The sequence below is a fragment of the Oncorhynchus tshawytscha genome, linkage group LG10, assembly GCF_018296145.1.
Source record: "Oncorhynchus tshawytscha isolate Ot180627B linkage group LG10, Otsh_v2.0, whole genome shotgun sequence".
Classification (NCBI taxonomy): Eukaryota; Metazoa; Chordata; class Actinopteri; order Salmoniformes; family Salmonidae; genus Oncorhynchus; species Oncorhynchus tshawytscha.
Window position 1 is genome coordinate 53,695,714 of NC_056438.1, and position 21,255 is coordinate 53,716,968.

The 21,255-nt window shown below is 40.0% G+C and overlaps 1 long non-coding RNA gene across 2 annotated transcripts in view; it reads right to left on the bottom strand.

The window, feature by feature from the left end:
- The window catches only part of LOC112260445, a 23,109-nt gene continuing 1,854 nt past the window's right edge, over positions 1–21,255 (bottom strand). The window contains exons 2-3 of one of the 2 annotated variants that reach the window (XR_002955017.2): positions 9,808–9,941; positions 1–660 (exon numbers count right to left, since the gene is read on the bottom strand). This is a non-coding gene — a long non-coding RNA (uncharacterized LOC112260445). Of the gene's footprint in view, positions 661–2,615; positions 3,893–9,807; positions 9,942–21,255 lie in introns of those variants that run through there. The other variant, XR_006084327.1, reaches the window with a different exon arrangement.

The window sequence follows — 21,255 nt, forward strand, 5'->3', positions numbered from 1 at the left end:
AATAAGGGATCATAGCTTTCAGCTGGATTCCCCTGGTCAGTCTATATCATGGAAAGAGCAGGTGTTCATAATGTTTTGTACACTCAGTGTACATCTGTAGGTAGTAGTAAACAAGTCACAATCATTTAAAATTATTTGAAACTCACATTAAATAAACAACAGATTAAATATTCAGTACATCCAGGCCTTGGGAGAAATGCAAAGCAAACAACAACGTTGATTATAGCGATGTGTGAATCATCTTTCATGGCAGAACCCATGCCAGCTAGGAGGCCTGTCTGTCTGTGTATGTAGGAGGAGGAACAGCTTGGGTGTACGGAGGAGTGAGGCTCCTAAGGGGTATGGTTGTACACTCTAAAGACTCAAAATAAGCGAGTGTGTGTGCGTGTGTGTGCCCACCACCATCTGGCTCCGTGCATGTGGTCCGACTGGAGGCCAGAGCCCAATCTGTACCATCATGACTCTCCAGAGATGCCGGCTGCCATGCAATTATGGTGACAGATGGCAACGCTGCTGCTTGCGGCCTCACCAAGGAGACCAAATTCACCTTCATTAAACTCTGACTGGCATCATGGGTCCTTGGCCCCCTTCAAAAGATGACTTTTTTTCTTCTTGTAGAAGGAATCGTGGATGAGATGTGTGATCTACGGAAGCCCGTTCCTGCCCCCCCCCCCCAAAAAAAAAGAATAATCTGAAAACGAGTTATGAGTATGGTGGTGTATTGCTGATTATTATTTTATTACAAGATAAGATCACATTATTACAAAACAATTAAATAACTTGGTATAACAAAATAATCCATTACGTTCATAACGAGAAAGTTGTTATAATTATTACTAAATAATCCGTTATGATGAGAAATATATTTTATTACGATGAAACGTTAGCAAAGGCTGCTTGGCAAGCTTTGCTTCCTCTCATGCACAGGTTGACATTATGGCCAGTCTGCTTGAGTTGATCAACTTTCATTTTCTCCTCGGTTTAAGGCATTGGGAGATATTAGTGTCATTGAGCAATATAAATGGTGTTTATATGTACATTGCAGAGAATTGTGTTCTTCAAGGCTCTACATGCGAAAAAAAAAAACGAATCAAGACCTCCTTGACATAGGGTTATTCCTTATTGATCAATTGGGCTGACATGGGAAGCTTCATGGATACAAACTAATGCATCTTAAATGCATCCAAGCGGGATTTTTGGTGACCCAAAACACAGTCAGTTGTCTACTTCATAAAATTCTAGACCCCAATGGAGTGGGATCGAGATTAGCTAGCTAGCTACCTTACATTCACAACCAATAGGACTTGTAATTTCACCTTTGGAAGGTCCATTGAAACAATTAACTAGCATGGTTATGCAATTTCTTTTTTTGTCCTTTTACCCCCTTTTCTTGGTATCCAATTGGTAGTCACAGTCTTGTCCCATCGCTGCAACTCCTCTATGGACTCGGGAGAGGAGAAGGTCGAGAGCCACGTGTCCTCCGAAACACAACCCTGCCAAGCCGCACTGCTTCTTGACACACTGCTCGCTTAACCCAGAAGCCGGCCGAACCAATGTGTCGTAGGAAACACCGTCCAGCTGGCGACCGGCCAATTCCCCCGCTTGGTGGTGGGGAGGTGTGTGTGGGGAGGGGGGGGTGGATCCCTCCTCCAACCAAATCTCGCTTTGGGTCCCCAAAAAGCTAGAGCTGGCCCTTTGTGTGTGTCTGTCCGCCAGCCTGTCTTTCTTGGAGTTCCAGATGTGGCTGGAGGAATAGTGGTGGCCGCTGGATGGCAACTTTAATACTGGAGAGCATGTAGGAGCTCATGGTCATGACATGAATCTATACAGTTAATACAAGTATCCTATATTAGATACTACTACAATGATAGCTAGCTAGTACATGTACATATGGATTTACAGTACTAATAATATTTTATTAATATACAGGGTCCACTTTGACCCAAGACAACAATCCAGACTAAGCATTTGCAAAAGGTAAGATCATAATGAATACTACAATACTATTATATAGACAGAGTGGACCTGATCCTAGATCAGCACTCCTACTCTGATGGCAAATGACCAATCCCCCTCATCCTTTCTGTAACTTCAGATTGACCCACTGGTCTATGATTAGTAGATGTGGGTGATTGGACATACATATTTGGGACTAGCCTAGCAACATAAGCTCTTCTAAACTATTGGCAAGGATTTATTTGACATCCAATCACCATGAGAGATGCTTTATTCTGTATTCAACACTTCTATTGCAGGAGCGGTGAGCACCTATCAGATCCCTCTGCTCTCCTTCACCTCTTGGGGCAGCCTTTGGGGCAACCATTGCTGAGGCCAGGAAGAAGTCTGCCAGTCTATCACGTTCACTGTCTTCAAACTCCCTGTTATAGATGAGCCAAGGCACAGCGTGCATGTAATTCCACATCTTTAATAAAGTGAAACCTTCACGAAAAAACAGGTAAACAGAAACCGAACGTGACGCAACCGTGGCACACACAAACACTCACAGACAATAATTACCCACAACATTAGGTGGGAAAAGGCTGCCTAAGTATGATTCCCAATCAGAGACAACGATAGACAGCTGCCTCTGATTGGGAACCACACTCGGCCAAAAACAAAGAAATTGAAAACATAGAATGCCCACCCAAATCACACACTGACCTAACCAAATAGAGAAATAAAACGGCTCTCTAAGGTCAGGGCGTAACATAGCCAAAGTAGAAGCCAAGTAATGCTCTACTGACCAAGGTAGACTATGCTTTAAAGGGATACTTTAAAACTAATTGAACTACTTCCCCAGAGTCAGATAAAGTTGTGGATGCATTTTTCTGTCTCGGTGTTAAGTATGAAGAAAGTTAGAGGTAGTTTCGCTAGCCAATGCTAACTAATGTTAGCCTCCAGTCATTGCGCTAACGCTAGTTAGCAATTGCGTTAGCTAGCAACTTACTTCAAACTGCAGGCATAGACATAAAAATGGTATCCATGAGTTCATCTGACTCTGGGGAAGTAGATAAAGGGCCTCATTGCCAAAATCCCAAAGTATCCCTTTAAGTAGGTGCGTGGTCTCCCATCTCCTTCATAGTGACCTCAGCTGGACCCCATCACATAACCTCTTGGTCAAGCCAGGTGAATCAAGAGCTTCACCAGAGACGGAAGATGAAGCGAGACATACCACTCCCTCATTTTTTCTGTTTCAGTGGATATCAATGAACTAAGTAGACCAGACCCAGCTGATATCACATTGGGTGTCTATGGGAGATCCACCCTCTTACCATTGTCTACTTAAACGGCCTGAGTGAACTATCCTTGACTTCACCTCGACCTAGTCGGAGACTCTGAAATTCCACCCTCAGTGTTTCCCTTAAAGATAGAGGAAGCTCACCTGCTTGCGCTACCCATCCAGTATTGTTACATCATATTTGCTCGAGTCAATACTTTTTAAGATACATCTTACTACACAATGGTGAAAATCCTATATTCAATGCATATGAAATGTTTGTGTGAAGTATAATGTAAATAGGTAATTGATTTGTCATGCCTAATCGGAACATTTAAACCATCACAAGTTATGTTAACGATATACCTTACTGTACACATGGGGACCTGTGATGGAGAAATTGTCCTAAAGGTTACAGTAATTATTGTCCTAGAAAAAGCACCTGTGGTCAGGAAACAGGTTATAATTTGTATGTTTCATAAAATATATACCCTGAGAACACCTTCCTAATATTGAGTTGCAACCCAACCTTTTGCTTTCAGAACAACATCAATTAATCTTAGCATGGACTCTACATGAGACACTGGCTTATGTAGACACCAATGCCTCCCATAGTTGTGTCAAGTTGGCTGTATATCCTTTGGGTGGTGGACCATTCTTGATGCACACGGGAAACTGTTGAGCATGAAAAACGGTACACAATCCAAGAAATTGTCAAGGCTTAAAAATCCTTCTTTAACCTGTGTCCGCCCCTTCATCTACATTGATTGAAGTGGATTTAACAAGTGACATCAATAAGGGATCATAGCTTTCACCTGGTCAGTCTGTCATGGAAAGAGCAGGTGTCCTAAATGTTTTGTATACTCAGTGTAAGTTTCTCTTTAAGTTACAAGATTAAAATCACTGTCACCTTTTGTTTGTTTGTGAGCCAGCACCAACAGTTATCAATCAATAATACATACCCGGATGGTAGTCTCTATAACAGCGTTTCCCAAACTTAATCCTGGAGACTCCAATTAGTTTTTGCCCAAGCACTACACAGCTGATTCAAATGATCAACTCATTATTAAGCTTGAATTATTTGAATCAGCTGCGTAGTGCTAGGGCAAAAACAAAAACGAGCACCTTCTGGGGTCCCCAGGACCGAATTTGGGAAAGGCTGCTCTAGACAGACAGGTTGACTCCCACAATTAACCAATATTTCGGCTTACATGTCTGTACGTAAAGAACGTCAGTTTGGAAAGGGCGGAGTTGGGACATCCGACCTTCCTACGTCACTGCCTTATCCAATTGTCCTAGCAAAGCGTTTCCCAACTCCAATCCTCGAGTACCCCCAACAGTATACATTTGTATTGTAGCCCCAGACAAGCACACCTGATTTCACTTGTAAACTAATCATCAAGCCCTTGATGAGTTGAATGAGGTGTGTTTGTCCGGGGCTACAACGTACATTAGTATGGTTGGGGGTACTGGAGGACCGGAGTTTAGAAACACTGTCCCAGCACAATGAGGGAGTACTATTAACCTGAGCTGTGGTGCCCGGGTCTATGGCCCGTGGCGTTAACAGGCAAACATGGTGAGGGAGGAGTGCCCTTCTCCGATAGAACAATAATCTGGGCTGCTCTGTCATGTTGTCAACAAGGCAGCATGGTGCATCATCCAGAAGCATACCTACAGTACCGGTCAAAGTTTGGACACATCTACTCATTCAAGGGTTTTACTTCATTTGTACCCTTTTCTACATCGTAGAATAATAGTGAAGACATCAAAACTATGAAATAACACATATGGAATAATGTAGTAACCAAAAAAGTGTTAAACAAATACAAATATATTGTATATATTTAGAGTGTGCCAAACTGTCATCAAGGCAAAGGGTGGCTACTTTGAATAATCTCAAATATAACATAAATAACCATTTTTGGTTACTACATGATTTCATATGTGTTCTTTCATAGTTTTGATGTCTTCAATATTATTCTACAATGTAGAAAATAGTCAAACTAAATAAAAACCCTTGAATGAGCAGGTGTGTTCAAACTTTTGACTGGTACTGTATATTAAATAAAATATATGTTCAAATGTTCAAACTAATTTTCATTGGGAAGGCAGCTAAAGTGTTTTTATCTAAAGCAATCACTTTTGCATGTGAAAACACAGAATCTTACTCAATACTCCACATGCTTAATTTAGCCTATGCTACATCACTTGTGTTTTGAGCCAACATTGCAATGGGCTTTGAATGGGGCACCTGGCTCACGTCCAAGAGGCAAATCCAAAAGAAATGCAATCACTTTTCACTCGGTGCAAACTCTCCCCATCGGGGTAGCCCGGGCCAAATAATCAAATCCCCTCAATTCTTGACGGCATTTTAAGCCCCTCCCACCCAAACGTGTGATTTGTTAGGAGAGTTGTCTGTCTGAGGAGGACCCTCCCCGGAACAATTTTTTGAAGTTACCGAAAGAGTCTGTCATTAATCCCAAACCTAATCACTGCTGTTGCCTTGGTCTGGTTTTCCAAGACTACCCAGATGGTGGCTTGCGCTCCACTCAATCAATACTTTAAATAGCTTGGACTACAAAGCATTAAGTTACTTTACTTTACATTTCATAATCATAATAAATATCTTACCGAAGTCACCATCACACCAAGCAAGGGAAGCACGTGGAGTAGTGCTTGGGGCAAAAACTACAAAAACAAGGAACTATATTGGGACAGATGCAAGATTGTAGCTAGCTCCAACCAGAGCTCTGCAGCTCAGACATATGCAGTTTGGACCGACAGCTTTTTTTCTTGGACCTAAGTGCCATGGTCACGTCCCTGCTCCCCGTACTGCCCTAACATCCCTCTTCGAAAGGACACTTTTTTTGTTTTTACAGCTTTTCAGCTACATATACATACTTTGACATATATGTTACTTTTATATACAGCATCACATAACAATAATACATTACCAAACATAAGATCTTTAATCCCACCCCTCAGACACTCTCAGCCCATCCCACCTATCACCATAGACCACCCTCGTTTCATTTCCATATTTTTCAATTGTGCTGTGATGTTTGACATTTTTAACCTTTCTAAATCGCATAGAATCCACAGATTGTGAGCTAAAGATGAAAACCTTTCCTATGAGTATTATTATGTTATTGATTGATTGACTATGGCTTTCCAAATCGCCCAACACTGCTATTGGTAAGGTTAATTTGAAGTTAATGATTTTTTTTTAACCATTTCTGAACCTGTGACCTGAAACAAGCTACATAGGGTCAGTGCCAGAATAAGGATCTAGTGATTATGTTTCTTCGCAGCACAATCTATAGAGCTGAGATTGTTGTATGCCCCATATATATAGCATTCTGTTGGTGGCAAGAATTTTGTATACTAATTTAAAATTAAAAAATCTAAGTGTTGAATCAAGTGTTGTTTTTTTTATCAGTTCATAAACCATGTGCCATGGAATCGGTACATCAACAATCTCTTCACATGTATTTTGCTACCTGTATGGAGCAGCTGTCAACATTTTTGCCCTCAATTGAAACGGATATCTTTTTTTATTTATGCCAATTTCTTTCAGCCTGTTTTGGTCTATAATATATGGCAGACAAACAAATTCCCTACCTTCTCCCTCTTCCACTTGCCTCCTCCATTTTTGTGGTAATGCTGCAGTCATTTGGTTGTAAGTTTGTATTGAGCAGACGTTCCCATATATTTTCGATAGCTGCATATATGACACAACTCCACCGTTTCGATTCATAATATCATTAATGACTATAATACAATTTTTTTATCCATAAAAAATGTTTTTTTTTTTTAAATTAATCAGTATTTTTGAGTTTAACCATACTATTTGTTGTAATATTTGATCTATTTCTTCTGGAAGATAAAACTGAAATTGTGACCAGCTTTGTATGGTTTGTTTAAGTAAGGCCGATAATTTAAATAAAATGTCATTTTCAATTAGTCGGAAATGAGCAGTTGTTAGACAAAAAGGCATTTTTTTTTAACAAAGAAGGAACCTTACTTAATAATCTACTGGAGAACCATTTGGGGTTTAAGTATAACTTATGTATGAGTGAAGCTTTTCGTGAGAGGTTTAATACTTTAATATGTAATCATGTTAGCCCCCCAAACTCATATTCATGATATAAATAGGCATGTTTGAGTTTGTCAGGCTTAGCATTCTAAATAAAGTGAAATATGTTTTGCTCATATGATTTAAAAAATGAGTTGTCTGGTGTAGGCTGTGCCATTAGTAAGTAAACTGTGATAGGACCAAAGAGATAATCAATGTGATTTTTGCATAAATAGGCAAGTACTTATTTCTCCATGGTTGCATCTATTTTTGCAAACTTTCTATTGAAATTGATTGTAGTAAGTTAATTTATATTTTTTAAAAATATGAATACCAAGTATGTCTGTATGTTTTTCCAGACTAAAAATATTTAACTGCCTCAAAAAGTTCCTCCTCTGTAAGTAGGCCTTCACACAGGTCTTTCTGTAAATGTGTTAATTTTACATGATGATTATTAGGAAATAAATCCTTACAGTTAACAACATTCAGTGGAGATGGAGGAGACTGAAAAGAATACATATGTTTGAAATATTTTGCTTCCTCTTTCAAAATATAATTTGGTGAACCATGGATGACTGTCATTTGCAACTAGTTTCTGTAAATTTGTGGTAGCATTTCTGTTTATTTAAGAAGAATTTTCGCTCTATTAAAAAAAAAACATTACACTTGATCGTTCTTGTATAAGTTCCTGCAATCCTTTTTGTTTTTCCTCTAACCTATTTTGTGCCTCTATAGTACAGTTTCCATTACCATCTACCTGCACTGTTATTTCCTCTATATCCTTTATTAGTCTAATCTCCTTTGACCTAAATTGCTTTTGCTTTAAAGATTAGTATTTCATTGCATGGACTCTAAAGGCACATTTAAAAGTGTCACATACAATACGGGGATATGCTGTACCTATGTTATGCAGAAGAAAGTCAATTATTAATTATTTTGTCTTAGTTAAGAACAAATCGACATCTAGTAGGCTTTGATTAAATTTCCAATATCCCCATCCACGTGGAAATTCTGTAAGAGTTACATGGAGGCCAATTAGATGATGGTCTGATCATTCGGTCTCCTATTAATACTCATAAACTTTTGATGCCAGCAAGAATGAAGTACTTAAAACCATATTACAATCTCCCACCATAATAATAGATTCATTCGTTGCTTGTGAGCTCAATAGATTATTATATATATTTTCAAAGGAGTGTGGATCGTCATTATTTGGCCCATATACAGATGAATTAGCCAGATCTGTTTTTTGGTCCAATAGCATATTTAAAAGGATCCATCTTCCTTGAGGATCTGTTTGCACAGTTTGCACAATTGGTTTAAAATAGTTGATCATTAATATAATCACTCCTTTGAGTTTCCTTGCCCATGACAGAAATATATTTCTCCCTCTCAGTCCTTTTTTCTACCCAACTTCTTCTATTTATATAGAGTGAGTTTCCTGTAAACAATATATATTATATTCCTTATCTTTCAGATAGGTAAAAATTGATATTTTTTTATGATCTGCTAAGCCATTACAATTGTAACTGGCTATTCTTATGTCACCACTTACCATAATGATACCCAAGTTTCAATTATACTTACCACAACCAATGTTTGTAAACCTACCATCAAAAAGTACCATGATGATTAAGTGTCCACATAGCTGTACCATAATATTTTCACTGTTAAACATACTGTAGCTGCAACGGTGTAAACCTTCAGTTGTCCTAATATTCCACCCACTAACCCACCCCCATATCTAGGTCTGTTGTCACTAAGACCATCAGACCATCTCCCTGACTCATGATGCACACTTGCTTCCTAAGGCAAACCCTTGGCTGCCAGTTGGCGCAGGCCAGAGGGAAATATGGGCAGTCCCATGATGACATAATTAAGTACTGCCACCACACATTCAAAGCCCCATAGCTCTATTGTATATCTATGGGGGTGCTTTTTAAGAGAGAACCAACCAAATACCATGGAAAACAGTCAGAAAACAATATATATTAACAACAATAATAGATAATATTAAAGGAAATAATAACAGCACAATATTATAAATTCATGCTCATTTAAGAAATGAAAAGAAAAATACCTATAAATATCACAAGACCAGTTATTTTTGTCCATTACATGCACTCTGCCTATCGGCAGAGAGACATATTTCATCTAGTCCTCATTATATCCTGTTTTATTCCGACAAAAAGGAAGAAGGAAAAAGGAACATACATTCTTACGGCTGCTAATGACTGCCAGTAACAATTTGTCATTTTTAACTGTACTGTTCTCATGCACAAAGAGCTTTAACCTAACACTACTTTCAAACTCTAAATATATAAAAACAATATATTCAAACTAAGAGGATAGAATGATAATCTACTGTACAAATAGCAAACAGAGAGAGATGTAAATTGAATCTGTACAATTTATGCTTGTACAGTAACTACATAAAACAGTAATACAAAAAAAGTAATTTACAATCTGTCAGGTGCCACAACAGCCCTTCCTTTCCATGGGAGAGCAGACTCACCTGGCTGACAGTGGACCGTTTCAGCAGGATCTAAAAGACAGGAGTAGGTCTGCGGAGCACCTAGAGGAGCGGCCGGAGTTAACCACACACAGCAATGGCGTTGGTCAGGTGGCCCACTCCCTTCTCATAGTCTCCTGAGGGTTGGAAAACAAAATAGATTAGTTGAAAAGGAACACTGTCAGGTCGGGATTAGATGAACCCTAAACTAATAGAAAATAATATAGAAAATAATATATTTTTAAAATAACTTCTGAAAACTTCTAGTGAGGCAACAGCCCCTTTACAGTCTCTGGTACTGTCCCCTGAGATAATTTAATACTTCACTATTGTAAGTCATCCAACCATGATAAAAAGTAAAAGGACCGGCAGGACTTTTCAATGTCCATGATCCAGACTTACTATGTAATAATTATGATTTACAACTCTGATAATTATGACTTATAACTCGTAGTCAGATAATTTTCTTGGGTGGAGGGAACGGGCTTCCACATTCCATAGTGATCATAACATGGCACTGTGTTAGAGAGGAAGAGGCAAAGTGAGAGGGCTCACTCTCGCCAAAATCTCTCAAGAATAAGCCCAATGCATTTCTATTGGCTTAATATGCAGACCTAAGCTTGTCGCCTGCCTTCCCGTCTTTTGGAAAACTACCCCCATTGTTATGGCGGAGACATGAGCATCTTGTCAGATCTCTGACTGAGTGAAATTTTGTAATCAGAATAATCTGACGTCTGGTGTCAAAACTGTGATCTTCATGTAGCTTTCAATTATGCCCGAAGATGTGAGAAGCAAATTATACTGTTTGATTTCAGATATTCTGTATATGAGATCACATCCATTTATGGGTTGGTTTACACATACAAACACTGGCACCCAAAGTAATACTAAATAAGCAATGGTATCCCCTCTGAATGTTGTTATACTTTTTGGATAAGATATTTAGGAGCCAGAAGCCTCATGTGGTTCTAGACACTATGGCAGTGTGGACCTGGCTGGTGAACAAGGCTATCAAGCCACGCCCACTGCTAGTGACTTTAGTGAACAATGTATAGGGGTATCAGGACAGAATGTTCTAACCAAAAGATGTGACATGTTCTGAAAGCTATGATCATCTTTGGAGAAAATCATTTTTACTTTCATTTTACTACCTTCTCACTAATCTCGGCGACACAAAAGTAGCATTATCTGGAGAAAGTTTGTCATTTCCTTTGCAAAGGAATGAAGCAAAGTCTCCTCCGTGGTAAATGGAAACTATTGGCCAAACCCCTCCCTTTCACTAATTTCACCGTGTTTATCATGGACAAAAAGGACATTTTTGCATTCATACATTTTTACGATATAGCCAATTTTGACATTGTGGCTGTGGAATCTAGTGGAAACTAGCACATGGTCTTGAAAATCACAGCACCAGATTAAGCACCGCCTTCTCCCAATAGATATTCATCCAAATAATCAATTAAGAAAACCCCAAACTACGAACTACTGCTGCGCGTAATCACATAATTCTGTGAGCCTTTAAAATTTTTATTTTCCTTTTTTATTAACAACAAATCAATACATGAAGTACATGTGGGATCACAAGTATATATAAATAATATACAAAAGACAATTGGGCTAGGCGGTACAATATCACATTACATAAGGACCTTAAGGGACATACATACACTTATTATTCTAACAGCTTTTTTGTTAGTAGAGTATTTAATTGTCTTAAAATATAGTTCAATTTCCCTTTGTAAGGTAAGAAAATGTGGTGTTTTGTTTGTAAATTTACATTTGTGAATATGAAATTTGGCCAAAAGAATAATGAAATTAATTACATAAAAATGTTTCAGCTTATTTCTATCGTAGGTAAAGAATCCAAGCAGAACATCTCTCCACAATAGTGTAAGATCTTCATAAATGTGTTCAATTATAAATATACTGATGTCTTGCCACAGTTTTCTTACATGAATACAATGCCAAATAAGATGCAACACTGTTTCTGGGTGGTCATTACAAAAGGAGAAATTAGAGTTGATGTTTTCCTTAATGCAACTGCTGTGTCAGATTTCAATAAACCTTACGGAAAAATCATAATCTGAGAACGGCGCTCAGAACCCAAAACAGCCAGAGGAAAATCTGCCATTTTGGAACAAAATTAGAAACAACACCATAAGTATTCACTTACCTTTGATGATCTTCATCAGAAGGCACTCCCAGGAATCCCAGTTCAGCAATAAATTACTGATTTGTTCCATAAAGTGGGGGCTGTGCTTTGGCAAAGTGGGTGGGGTTATATCCTTCCTGTTTGGCCCTGTCCGGGGGTGTCCTCGGATGGGGCCACAGTGTCTCCTGACCCCTCCTGTCTCAGCCTCCAGTATTTATGCTGCAGTAGTTTATGTGTCGGGGGGCTAGGGTCAGTTTGTTATATCTGGAGTACTTCTCCTGTCCTATCCGGTGTCCTTTGTGAATTTAAGTATGCTCTCTCTAATTCTCTCTTTCTCTCTTTCTTTCTCTCTCTCGGAGGACCTGAGCCCTAGGACCATGCCTCAGGATTACCTGACATGATGACTCCTTGCTGCTGCTCCAGTTTCAACTGTTCTGCCTGTGATTATTATTATTTGACCATGCTGGTCATTTATGAACATTTGAACATCTTGGCCATGTTCTGTTATAATCTCCACCCGGCACAGCCAGAAGAGGACTGGCCACCCCACATAGCCTGGTTCCTCTCTAGATTTCTTCCTAGGTTTTGGCCTTTCTAGGGAGTTTTTCCTAGCCACCGTGCTTCTACACCTGCATTGCTTGCTGTTTGGGGTTTTAGGCTGGGTTTCTGTACAGCACTTTGAGATATCAGCTGATGTACGAAGGGCTATATAAATAAATGTGATTTGATTTGATTACAGTCCTTTAGAAACATGTCAAACGATGTATGGAATCAATCGATAGGATGTTTTTAACATAAAACATCAATAATGTTCCCACCGGAGAATTCCTTTGTCTTCAGAAAAGCATTGGAACGAGAGGTAACTCTGTCAGGAGCGGGCGTCATGAGACCGAGGCTCTCTGCCAGACCACTGACTCAAAGAGGTCTCATGAGCCCCTCCTTTTTAGTAGAATCCTCAAACCAGTTTCTAAAGATGGTTGACATCTAGTGGAAGCCCTAGGATAGGAAGTGCAACCTCATCCATATCTCAATGTGTATCCGGTAGGCCAAGCTTTGAAAAACTACAAACCTCAGATGTCCCACTTCCTGGTTGGATTTTTCTCAGGTTTTCACCTGCCATATGAGTTCTGTTATACGCACAGACATCATTCAAACAGTTTTAGAAACTTCAGAGTGTTTTTTATCCAATACTACTAATATGCATATATTAGCATCTGGGACAGAGTAGGAGGCAGTTCACTCTGGGCACGCTATTCATCCAAAAGTGAAAATGCTGCCCCCTATCCCAAAAAGGTTTCATATAGTGGTTGGCAGGATAATATTTATGAATCATTTTAAAGGAAACTTACTTAATTTTGTTAACAAGTAGGTATGTGTGTGGCAACATCCAAACCTTTTTCCAACAGATATTATCAATAAATCCATTCCAATGAGGCATGACATAAGGTGTAGATAAAACATCCTGTTGAAACAAGGTTCATATCGCTCTGTTGTTGAATGGACAAAAAGAGAAACAAATCTTTCCTACTGATGAGTCAGCAGGGTCAACGGAAGGTAGGCTCTGAGGGTCAGGTCTTGACATGTTCCTGAATAATAAAGCAACACCTGACGGAATGGCACCTAAAACAATTGCAAAATCTTTAGGTGTTACAGGGACCTTGTAAAGTGTTAAGAATTCCTTACAACTGAGTAAAAGACCCTCTGCATTTACCAGTTGGCTCACCAATAGGATATTATTTCGGAACCAATATTCTGAAAACAAAGAAGTATTTTTATACAATATATCCCGATTATTCCATATATAATATTTGTGTGGAGAAAAATTATGCTTATAAATTAAGGACCTTGACAAGAAAACCTGCCGATGAAAAGCAGAAAGTTTCACTGGATCTTTGTCAATATTAGAATTGCAAACAAACATGACGTTAAGGCCACCAAAAGTAGAGAAGACATGATGAGGAATAAAATCCACATAGAAGTGGGTCTTCTTAGGAATTGTTTTATCCAATTGATCTTAAAAGTATTATTTAAGGTAGTAAAGTCCAGAAAATTCAGTCCACCATTCTGATAAGTGTTCATTACAACAGTTTTCCTAATGTAATGGGTACGGTTTCTCCACAGAAAGTTGAAAATCATCTGATATATCTCCTTGCTTATTTTACTCTCAAGATATAAAGATAGAGCACCATATGTTAGTCTAGAGATACCTTCAGCCTTGGTTATTAGGACTACCTTTTAAAGATAAGTCCCTCTGTAGCCATTGATTTAGCTTCTTCTGGGATTTTTTTAAACAAGAGGGTTAAAATGTAGTAAGCCTCTAGATTTCTGATCCTTTGTAATGGTTGTGCTTAAATATGTAAGTTCTTCTTTTACTGGAATACCATAATATGAAGGTGTCAAACAATCTTTGACAGTCATGAGTTCATATTTATTAATGTTAAGATGTAGACCAGATGCTTTGGAAAAGGATTGTATCACATTTATCGATATGGGAATTTGGTTAGCATCTTTCAGAAAAAGTGTAGTAATGTCTGCCAGCTGACTTATAATAATTTCTTTACCAGCTATGGAAATACCTTGTACAGGCCTATTATTTAAATAATTTATAAGAAGTTGGGTGATTAATAAAAACAGGCACGGAGAGATAGGACAACCTTGCCTAATTCCTCTCTTTAACTCAAATCTAGGCGAGGTGCCATATTTCAATTTGATAGAGCTGTTACCATTTGTATAGAGTCTTAATAGCCTTACAGAAAAAATCCCCAAAGCCAAGTCTCTCAAGGGAGTGGAAGAGGAACTGATGCTCTACTGTGTCAAATGTTTTATAAAAATCTAAAAATTATATGAAGCTATCCTCAGTTATTAGGTCTGAGTAGTCAAGTATGTCTAATACCAGTCTGATATTGTTAGAAATGATTGCATCCAGGACTTGCATCCAGTCAATGATTGCATCCAGGACTTCTTTAATTATTTTTGCAAGTAGTAAGGCTAATATCTTATAGTCGTTATTAAGAAGACAAATTGGACGCCAGTTATCCATGAGCAGCACTTCTATTTTAGGCTTAGGTATCAGTGTTATTAACACCTGACTCATTTTAGGAGAGAGAACATTGTGTTTAATACTCACTAAAAAGACTTCAAATTCTATGTGAGCCTTGACAGACTGGGACATACTCTTTTCACACCACTTCGATACAGCTACGTCCGGAAGTGATTTTCGTAGCAGATTTGGAGAGCATTTTCGCTAACCCTAATAACACAGTACCCAAACCGGCCGCGTGCGTGCGCCATCGTGTGCAAATTGATTTTGTCCCCCAACACCAAACTCGATCATGACACGCAGGTTGAAATAGCACGCCCAATTTTTCAGTTTTTGATTTGTTAAAAAAGTTTGAAATATCCAATAAATGTCGTTCCACTTCATGATTGTGTCCCACTTGTTGATTCTTCACAAAAAAATACAGTTTTATATCTTTATGTTTGAAGCCTGAAATGTGGCAAAAGGTCGCAAAGTTCAAGGGGGCGAATACTTTCGCAAGGCACTGTAAAAATTCTAGCTTGCTCGAGTGGTAGTGATAGTTATTCTCAGCTGCTGTTAAGGTTCGAGAGCCATAAGCAATGACCCTAAGCTTCCCCTCTTGCTTTTGATAAAGAACTGCTCCCAAGCCTTGGTGTGACGCATCAGTGTGTACAACAAATGGCTGAGTGAAATCAGGGAAACCTAAAACTGGTGGGTGAAGCAAACACTCAATCAGCTGTTCAAGTGCCTGTTGATGCTGGTCAGTCCACAGGATTGGCTTGTTTGAGGGCACCACATGACTTACTTTCTTTGTTTTTGTTTTCCGTGGGTGGTCAGGTAATTTCTCTGAATCTGCTTTCAGGAGGTCATACAGGCAGCTGGCACTCCTAGAAAAGTCTTTGATGTACTGTCTGTAGTAAGTGAGTAAACCAAGCATTTTTCTGAGCTGGCCCACAGTCTCTGGTCTGATTTCTTTCAATGCTCTTACTGCTTCAAAATCGGCTGGGTCAACTTGGCTGCCCTCTCCTGACACTATTCTGCCCAAATAACGGACCTGGGGTTTAAAGAGATCACACTTACTTGGTTTGAGTTTCATGCCATACTCTCTGAGACGCTGCAAAACTTTTCGCACATCATTCACATGGCTGTCGAATGTTTTACTGAAAACTAGCGTGTCGTCCAGATAAGGAGTGCAGATGTTATCCCGGAGCCCTTCCAAACACTCCTCCATACACCGTGGAAAAGCTGCAGGAGCGTTCATGAGGCCGAATGGCATACGTATCCACTCATAGTCCCCACGGGGTCACAAATGCTGTCAGTGGTCTGCTTTCTTCAGAGATGAACCCCTGGTGATACGCTTTTCCCTGATCTAAGAGGGAGAACCAGGAATTACCACCTAAACTGTCCATGATATCTTGGACCCGAGGGATGGGCTGGCGGTCGGGATGTGTCTTTCTGTTCAGGTCTCTGTAATCTATACACAACCGGAGGGTCCCGTCCTTCTTACGAACGCACACGACAGGTGAAGAATATGAAGAGTTTGACTTCCTAACCCAGCCCTGGACTATGAGGTCATAAATGTAACCCTTCATCTCCTGATACAGTGGCCTGTGCGCTTTACTGGTTCAGAGTCCTTTAGAGAAATAGTCATTTTCAATCGTTCAATGCAGCCAATGTCATTGCCTGATCTGGAGAAGGAGTGACACTCTTCTCTAAGCATTTGCCTAACAACCTCTCTCTGTTCTTCGGTTAGGTGAGTTAAATCTACTGGTGGATCCCACTGTTCAGTAGCAGTACATGGGGTTCGAACGCTGGTGTGATTTACTGTGGCTGGGGTGACAGTTTTTTCAAAGACTTGGGCAGGTAACACAGTCATAATGGTTTGTACTGTACAGATTATTGTGCGTCCTAGCAGGGCAATGTCGTGGTCAGTGGGGTTAGAGACATCAAGCAGGATAACTGGAAAAACACCTTTCCTGACTCTGACTAGTGTGTCAAAGAACTCAAGGTCGTCTGGCCACTGCGGGTTCAGGTCTGGCTGGAAAAACATTGTCATGTCATCTTTGAAAGGCTGGGAAGCTACACAGCACTCAATCTGAATGCTACTGTGTTTTGGTACAGCAACCTTCTCTTTCTTGGTTTTCACTGCGTATTCATCTGTCTGTTCTGCACTAACAGCCTGTATGAAAGCTCTCACCTTGTTTCTTTTGAGGCTTGGGAAAGCTGTTTTTACTGTACTGTATCGTTTAGTCTTTTCGGTCATTGTCAGGATGTGCTCGATAACATTGAAACCTATGATGGGATGTGATAGGTGACAGCCTTTCATTACCAGCACCGGGATGATCAGTTCCTTTGTTTGGTCAGTTTCAGAGGCTAGCCGAAAAGTTGTTTCAATCCATCCCAGGTACGGCATTTCAGTCCCATTTGCTGCAGTCAACCTTAGATCATCAGGTGAGTCCAGGATTTCTGAAACATCTCTCAGCCTTGCGTTTGGGAGAGATTCCTCTTTCCATCGTTCATCAATGACCGATACCTGAGAGCCTGTGTCCCATAGAGCTTGGAGGTGGTGGCGATTCAGGTGACACTCAATAAGGCACTGTCTGCCGACTAGCGAGGTGACCTTACGGGGGTGGCAACCTTGAGCTAGGGATGGTAAGGAGTGGGCATTTTCCTCTGTGCGGGAAAACCTTTCACTATTAGAGTCAATTTTCAGGTGAGTGTATTTTTCCTTATGTTTAGTCCAATGTTGGTTTTGACATACTTTGGAACAGTACAGTGTCTCTTTACATGATGAACATTGTTTCAGGTTCTCAAATGAATCTTCTCTGGCACAATTTGCACATTTCTGGGACTTTTTGGAACCTACGGTTAACACTCGTCCCTCAGCGGTAACCCGTTTCCGTTTAAAGGGGCCTCCCTTGATGGTCTGGCTCCCCGGATTTTACATTCAGCTTGAAAATGTTCTCCACTCCCACATCGGAAGCAGTGTGTGCAGCGTGCATCTGTTCTGGCCTGCTGGCAGACAAAACACCTCCTTGGAGCTTAAGCAGAGCGGTTGGTATACCAGTTAGGTGCATATTGATGCTGTGCAGGGTCAGGTGCTTGGGACCGACTGTAGCTGCTGTAATACTGCTGCTGGAAAACAGGTGGCTGGGGGTCCCTATCTGGCCTCCTAACTGGGGGTGGGGCATAGGCACAAGGCGGTGACTGAAACATAGGCTGCTGTAATGTCTCCTTAATCTGATCAATCTCTGCACTGAGACCTTTTAGAGAAGCTACACCTGTCTTAAGTTCAGCTAACTCTGTTAACAGTCCTGCGGGTATCTTAGCTTTGGCTTCCTTCACAGGACACTTTGCAGATGGCGTATCTTCTAACTGGACTACACTTACAGTTGTAGCAGGCTGTGGGGCATTAAACCGCTTTTTGTTTCGTCTTTCTATCTTATTAGCACAAGCAATGTTAAGCTTCTCTAGCAAAACCTCATCTGATGTTTTGCTCTCTAGCAGGAGAGGCTGCATGTCTATCCTGATACTGTCACTCTGGAGACCCGTAAGGACTGTGTGAAAACACATGCTCTGGACTAGAGTAGGGTCATACTTAAGCCCTGATTCTGACTCCTGGGATGCAAACAGTACTTTTTGCCTCAAATCTAAAACGCGCATCAGGAAGCTTTGAGGGGTCTCCTTGCTATGCTGTGCTTCTGAAGCTAGCTGTTTGTAAAGCTCTGTTGCACTCTTCTCTTGGAAGTGGGAATGCAGGATACATCTAAGTGTGGGAAGAGTTAGCTGGGGTTTACCTTCCAAGTAGCTGCGTAGCTGTGAGCCTGGAGAAATAGCCCTGACTACTGCGTCTACTATTTCTACCTCAGGATAGCCTCTGTTAAGTCCATTTTCAATCTGATGGGCAAGGCTGGAAAAAAATCAGTTTTTCTTTCTGGCCCGGTTCACCTATCTGACCAGATATTTTAAACTCTTTGCGCCAGTATGAGCTGGGCTGTGCATTGGGTGAGAGCGGCACGCTCCCCTGAAGATTGGCATGTTGTTGGGGCTGACGCAGAGAATCACTGGCTTTGGCTGCAATAATCTGCTCAGTTCCCAACCCTTGTTATGGAGTTACAGTTCTCAGTTCCTCTATTCTGTGATGCGTTCCGGCTGGTTCAATATCATGGTCAATTTGCCCTGTTTTGTTATCTATGCCACTGATCATCTCTGTCATTTCGTCTCTAAGTAGCAACAATTCCGACATGCCGCCATCTTCTAACTCTGCGACTTCATCTCTTTCAAGGAACATCATAATGCGAGTCATTAATGCTATGCGGGATTTGTCTTTAACATCTCTTCTCTGTTCGCCTGATATTTCAAGGAAATCACATATCTCTAGTAATTTGTCTTTAGTCAGGGTGTGCAAATCTCCTACTACCTCTTCCTGTAGTTCTTCCAAGACGCTTGTCATGTTGACAGAACAGGAGGAACTTTTACTGTGCAGGAGTTGACTCTGAATTAGATGGTCCTTACTGTCTCTGATGGTCGATCAATGGCCTCAGTTGACACGTACTTAACCACTAACTTCCAACTTCCCTCGAACAGCAACACTTTCCTCACTGCAGCCTGCCTGAGTTGTTATGTGGAGATTTAGCTGGCTCAGAATTCTGCGACCAGGGTGTGGAAACTGGACATCTGAGCAGCTATCTCAGCGGTGCCTCCAAAAATGTTACACCCCTGAGAACAGGGGAGAAATAATCACGAGAGTGATACGGTGTTGTATTCTCAATTCAACGTTTAGTGTCATCATTTCACAAAAGTAACACATTACAAAACAACAGAAAACCCATTATACAACTAACACAGCAAAATATCTTATTAACAACGTACATGTTCATTCACAATCGACATAAAATGGCAGCTACTCTCAGTATGATGCTATTCTTCACTTCAACCGAGCAGGGCTAATATTACTCTCTTCAAACTTAACTCTAACTTCCTCAAGACGTTACTAAGACACACCTTAAACACTCTTGACATGTTAGCGAGTTATAACATTTAAATTACTATTTTTATCATCAATAAAGTACCTGAGAACAGGGGAGAAATAATCACGAGAGTGATACGGTGTTGTATTCTCAATTCAACGTTTAGTGTAATGAGAAAAGACAGCGATTTTCCCCAGGAATATGGGTGGAGACCAGAGCAATCGATCCCCGGCTCATAGATTAAGAGCATTTCGTAGATCACAGATTAACACTTTTAGGCACCACAAAATAAAGTAATCAATATAACGTTGACACATTACTCTCACAATTCGTACCCCTTGACAGATTTGAACTTTAACACAATTATATGAATGTTATCAATCTCTATCAACTAATACTGAATGCATCTTTTTAACCTTAGATGTTTTAAGATCCTCACATACTATGAACTTACTAATACTTTTTAATGTATAACAGGCTATGAATATTTCCTTTAACCTGTCACAATCACTGCAGATTGTAATGAGGAGAAATGTATTCTTAAAATAAATAAACCATCAACACCCCTCACCACCCTCAGCACAGAAGACACTTTCCTGGAAACTGGAAACAGCATGATAAGTGGGACACAAAGTCCTAGTCAAAAGTAATGAACTACAAAGGGAATAGGGTGCCATTTGAGACACAGGAAATGTTAACTCTAATAAGACTATATAAATGCACATGGTCTGAAATCAATGCTCTTCATTATAATGCTAATATACAGCCTGTAGGGCAGACTGGGTATCTGGATTAGGGTTGCAATTTGTTTTTCAATGAATTCCCTGGGTTTCCAGAATTAGGAGGGAATAAACTGGAAATCCTGAATCTTTCAACCATGATTTCTTGGAAACCATTGAATTTCTTTATTGCAACCTATTTGCAACCTTAATCTGAATTATATTAATCATATGAGGTGTGCTGATGACATACCTCCTGCCCTGATTAGTTACAGTAGTTAGTAGGCCATATTAGTTGGCCTAATAATCTGTATCTAGGTGTTTGTTTGAGACAATGGAGAACAGGCTCTTTTGATATGGGAGGCAGGGTAGCTTAGTGGTTAGAGTGTTAGAGTGTTGGACTAGTAACCAGAAGGTTGCAAGTTCAAACCCCTGAGCTGACAAGGTACAAATCTGTCATTCTGCCCCAGAACAGGCAGTTAACCCACTGTTCCTAGGCTGTCATTGAAAATAAGAATTTGTTCTTAACTTACTTGCCTAGTTAAATAAAGGTTATAAATAAATATGTGTATATTTTTGGCACGGAAAGCA